Below are 6000 nucleotides of genomic sequence, written 5' to 3' on the forward strand. Positions count from 1 at the left end.
AAAACCTCTTGTTAATTGCATTGATCTCCGTCTCTGTGTCTTCGTGAATGGGACATCCACCCCAATTCTAACACTACTAAACATAACGTCAATTTTTTTTTCTTTTCCCTAAATTCCCTCCATGAGGTATAGTGCTAAAATCAGCCATGAACTTTCATTTTCATTGTCAGAGATATAAGGGAGGTAAAATCTTTGAAAGGTGTGACTTTTCAACTCAATTATTAGATCTAGGTCTTAGGGAATACAGTTCTAGAAAAGAATCTATACTTTCTCACTCTCACTTTGAGACTGTCACATATGAGCAATGATGACAAATACAGTTTGTCACAAGATTTGTAGTGAAATTAGAGTAGGCAAACAGATTCGTACTATAATGATAGTAACAAATTCAAATGCCATGTGTAGTAATTCTTGTTGTTTTGATCTCAAGAATTCCCAATATTTTCATAATTATTTGCTCATAACCATAGTCACTTTTATAAAATGCTTTACATATGTAAATGCTTAAAGAAAATATGTTCAATCTTAAGTAGTAATATGAGTTTAAACCAATCTTATTCACTGTGACATATGCTTAAATACAGATGTGAACTCTATGTGTTTGAAACAGAATAAAACATTATCTAAGAAGTTTTCAAAATTTTGATTTCAGGGTAATTTGGAAAATTACCCTTTTCTATTTAATGTAAATAAAACATATGTCCAATGTCTCATAAGAGTTCATTGGCACATTTAAAATAATTACAGCAAATATGTCACAGAGTGTGTGTTGCGGATAGCCCTGGGGCTAATTGTATTTGATGTTAATTCTGTTTTCCAGTGATGGCCTGCAAACACTGGAGAGCACTCAAGTGATTTCCTGGTTAACCTTCTTCCCACTTTAACTTATAAATAAAGGCTAGAGCCTATGATTGGGCAGAGAAGGAGGGGAAGGTGGAGCTGAAGGTTGTGGGAGAGAAGGAGAGAGTGAAAAAATGACAGAGGAGGAGGTGGAAGGAAAGTGGAGCAGAAGCACATGGCCTGGAGAAACCACAAGTTATAAGGGGTCCCCTAGATGGGGAAGATGGTAGTGTAGTGGTAGATCTGCCCAATCTTGGTGCACAGCTTGTATTCATATTAACTGAGTTGTGTTTTCATTGCCAGGGCATATTTGGGTTACAGATTTACCACAACAGGTCCACTATAATATGGAGCATTGGTACATAGATCACCCTGAGAGAATCTTTTTCTCTCTGTTTCTGTCTATGTCTTTCTCTGTCTCCCTCTTTCTCTCTCTCACTTTTTCTGTATCTGTTGCTCTCTGTCTATCTCTTTCTCTGTCTCTCCATCTCCCCCTTTCTCTCTTCATATTCTCTTAGTCTTGCTGATAATTAAACCCACTTTGTTCTCTGTTTATTTATGTAGATACCATATGGCATAAAGCAACATTTCAGTCTGTGTCTGAGGTTGCAAAAAGTTGTTGTATGCAGCGAACAGGACTCAGGACATTAGTATCTCTGAATCTGTGTGCTTACTGCTATAGGAAAATGAATACCTTCCTGCCTTGCATTAATTAGAATTTCTTAACTCCTTGATTAATTATTAAACTCACATATATGTATCAAATAAGCCATGCTTTCAATGAATTCTATCTTGGGAAAAAGGAAGCATTCCCAATGAGCAGCCTTGAGTAAAGAGCCAACTAGAATGAGGCATGAAGTCTCTGTTCAGCTGACTGAGAGGAGGATGTTAGGATGAAAAGAGAATATATTCAATGAAGTAGATGCTCAGTCATCTCCTCCAACACTCCTCAGAACTGTCCTTATTGTCATGTGAAAAGCAAAAGCACCTTATCAATCGTAATAAAACTTTAGTTAATTCCAAGTGTTGTCAAGTTAACCACAGAGAAAAACAATAGGAGTGTATAGTGTGTATTTTGGGCACTTCCCTGCTGCCCAAAATGTTTTGCACATCAAATTTGACTCCCACAACATAGCGATGGGATGGGAAGCATTGTTATCACCATTTTTTTTCTCTTTGTTCACTGTTTTGTTCTTTGTGGGACCCTAGGTTATTGCAGACTGTCTCAGCCTTAGCCTCCCCAGTGCTGCGGTTACAGGCGTGAGCTGCCATAGCTTGCTTAGCTAGGGCAATTATTAGGATTTATATATAAAATACTTACACATATAAGCTCATACATACATATATAGTATATGTATAATGTGTTAGTGTGTGTTTGTGCGTGTGTACATGTTTGTAATTTAGAATACAAGAAGCAATCCAGAACAATGGAAATTGTGTATGATCCCAGAATTAAAATTTGAATTCTGAATTAGTATTTAGCTAACATTGATCAACATATTATATTGTTTCTCAGCTTTCCTAATCCTGAAACCCTTTGATACAGTTCCTCATACCGCAGTAGTAACCCCTACCCGTAAAGTTATTTTTATTACTACTTCATAACTATAATTTTGCTACTGCTATGAATCGAAATGTAAATATCTGATATGCAGGACACCTGATTATGTGACCCCTGTGAAAGGGTTATTTAGTCCCCAAAGGGAACACAACCCATGAGTAGATAACTGCTACCTAGTAGATAATAAGCTTAGGTGTTTCAGCAGTGCTGCATCTAGCACTGATATTTTTCTTTCTTAGTGGCATTTTCTTTCTGTTTGGTTCCATATAAAAACAGTAGGATAACTGTGTGTATGTCTTCTTGTATATGTAACCGTTTCTCTTAATGAATGTGCTGGCTCCTTTTCACACTGTGATACTTCTTTATCCCGGACCTGCGGGATCTAGTTATTCCCTGGCGAGGGGAAATAGACCTGGAATAGAATGAGTGGAAAAAAGGAGAGGAAGGCCTTGCAAATCTTTTGTCAAAGCCTAGTTTATTAATGACCAGTGGTCAGTATATATACGTTACAGAAAAAGGAAATGAGGAGGGGGTGAGGGGAATTCGGCTGGAACAAAGGAGGAAAGGGGAACATCTGGCCGGATGTTCGATAAGGGGACCCAAGACATTGCAGCCTTATCTCAGGGAATTGTCTCTGTGAAGATCAGCTCCAGGCACCTCTCAGCAGATGACAAGAGTCATGTAGGCGGGCAGGGGTTACAACAAGAGGCACAAGACTGAGGTCATGTAGGCAAGTGACCGCCACTTCAAGGTCAGTAGGTAGCTAGGTATGAAGCAGGCAGAAGAGCAGTAGAGCCCTCACTATTGAGGTATTTTGGTATTTCTATGCTAATTCTCTGGTTCTGCTGGAGGCAAGGACTAGGAGGTTCTGATCTAGCATTTCCTGCTAATTCTCTGGGTCTTGCTGGAGGCAAGCACTGGGAGGTTCTGACCTAACACTTCTAGCTAATGTCCTTGAGTGAGGGAAGCCTTTCCATTACTTTCTAGTATGTAAAACATTTCTAACTATTGTGGACTATCCCAAGAAATGTGTTTGACCTCTATTGCTAGCTCTGAGGAAAACCTGTCTAGCAAGACAGAATCCTTGAGAGAAATTCCAAGTTAAGGACAGCTTGGTATTAAACTAGGATCCTGGTTCTCAAGCCTCTTGGCTCCGGGGTGTCTCCGCCAGAGCTGAGGTTAGCAGCAGGTCAAGCCAGAGAGTGCTTTTGGTTTCCAGCACTTCTTGTTTTCTTCCATGTTTTCACTTACTATAAATTAATGTTATCATGCATTTCTGTAAGATACATTGTATTATGTAGAAAACTAAATGGGTTGGGTGGATGTCTATAATTATACATATGTTTATGTATACATACATGGATTCATGATTGGATGGATAGGTATCTCAAGTAAATGATATTTACAATTTACTGATTAATTAATTAGACATATAATTGTAGTTATGTTTTATTATTATGTTTTATTATTTTTCTAGCTCCTGTTTCCTCACATACATGAGGAAACATTTACCTTACATGAATGGTTCCAAAATCAGTCTCATTGAAAAAAAAATCTATGAACACTTAGTGAATCATGATTTCCTTCCTTGACCTGTTACACGCCAACAGTGAAAATGAGGATTTTGGAATCCTGCTGATTAAAGCTATCCACTGCTGGCATGCTACAGTCATAAATTATGTTTTGGCCTCATTGCCAATAAGGATTTTCAGTTTAACCTGTGTGACTAATTAGTCCATTCAGTCTCAATAGCTGGGCAAGAGATTTATTTTAACACCATTAGAAAGCCTGGATTTGCATTTGTAAACATCTGTCAGTATTTAATTTGGGAACAGCCTAAATCATTTCAAAATTTGATTTGTCTAAAACCAGATCAAGCAGGATGGGAATGTTGGACTGCCCCACTCTCTAGTTCCTCTTTCACCTCTTGTGCCTTACCACTTACAGTATTTGGAGGTCTTATACCTCCAAATTCTGATTCTTGAGAATAGATTGTTGAAATGTCTTTCAGAAAGTTTAAACTTTTGACTGATCCTTCAGAGTTGCTTTTGTTGGAATTGGAAATGCAGTATAAGAATAAAAGCCAACAGTGTTTCAAAGAAGTTATAAAAGAGACATGCTGTTTTATTTAAAAGTGATAATTCAGTTTCATGTTTTCTTATACCACATTTCTTTCTTGAATCTTGTATTGTGTTATGTAAATAAGCTGAAAGAACATTGCTTTTAATTAGGCATGTTCTCTTTCTTTTCCCAAAAATGCATTTATCTACAACATTGTGCACATGTTTCTACATATCATGAGGTTGGCTTGTTAAACTACCCAGAGTCAAATGTACACAAAAATGAGGCTTTTTTTTTGAATGTCATACTGACAAATTTATTTCAATCCTTTAATCTCCCTCCATGAGCATTTACACAGATACCTGAAGCAGGCATTAGTGTAGGCATTGGTAATGATAACAGTGAACAAATGTTAGCTCTTGCTTTCCGGGAGACAATATTCTTTTTTGTTTTTCTTGTCCAAACTGTTTATTCATAGTAGAAAATGGATGCAGACATACTACACAGGGTGGACCAGAGATCAAATACTTTTATAGGAGGGAATGTCCAGGAAGGGAAGCTTATTGATTAAAGCCCCAGAACCATCTAAATATCTCATTGACATGGAGAACATTGGGCTCTATGCTACATGTCCAGTTGCCATTATCATCTTAGTGGGGTGTCTTGGTCATGTGCAACAGGACAAGACCTGGGTCAAGTGCAGATTCAAATGCCTACCATTCTCTCTCTTTTTTTTATTAGATATTTTCTTTATTTACATTTCTTTTCTGGGTTTCCCCTAGAAGGGAAAAAAAAAAACATTCTCAATGATGAGATTTTCTGAGGTTTCTTTTTTTTTTAATATGAAAAGACAAATATAAATTTAATCAATGAATATAAAATGATAATATAGGTCTAAATCTTTCTTTGGAATAGGTAACATGAAGATATATATTTAAATATTAATGCTTATTTTTGTATTATATTCAACACACTATATTTTTTGATATCAATCATCAATATGGTGGACATGTTATTAAATGAAAATAGATAAAGTCATTTTGTTTGTTTCTTTGTTTTGTTTTAGTAGAGCTTTAAAATCTTGGCTCTTACTGTTGTACAAACCCAAAATAAGAACAATTTTTAGACATTGGATTTCATTGTAATAAGGCTGTACTTCAATGTCCCTCACATCAGCAAAGGATTTTACCTCTATCATAGCTAAGCTAAGAGTTGACAGTTCTGTTCTGGCAAGAAATGAATTTTAGACACAATTATATGAATATATATTTCCTGCTATGGCCAAAGCTATTTGACTTGAGTGATTGTCTTCATTCTCAGCCCACAGGGAACAGGTTATATTCATTTAAGAAATGGTGTGTATATTAAGATGGTCTAAACATGAAGTCATTCATTAACTGTTTCAATGAACATGGTTCTGCTTGGAGGGTGGCATAGACAATAAGTTAGGGTAAGATTCTGGATCATTGTCTGTGATGATTTTGAAAAGCATTCATCTCAGAAAAAGAGTAACTTATAAGGTCCTCTTCTTCAAAATT

At 36.5% G+C, this 6000-nt stretch overlaps 1 protein-coding gene across 36 annotated transcripts in view; it reads left to right on the forward strand.

Annotated features, from left to right (window-relative positions):
• The window catches only part of Nrxn1 (neurexin 1), a 1104407-nt gene that overhangs the window by 1066110 nt on the left and 32297 nt on the right, over positions 1-6000 (forward strand). The window lies entirely within an intron of this gene.

This window comes from Mastomys coucha, unplaced genomic scaffold (assembly GCF_008632895.1).
Source record: "Mastomys coucha isolate ucsf_1 unplaced genomic scaffold, UCSF_Mcou_1 pScaffold6, whole genome shotgun sequence".
NCBI classification, from domain to species: Eukaryota; Metazoa; Chordata; class Mammalia; order Rodentia; family Muridae; genus Mastomys; species Mastomys coucha.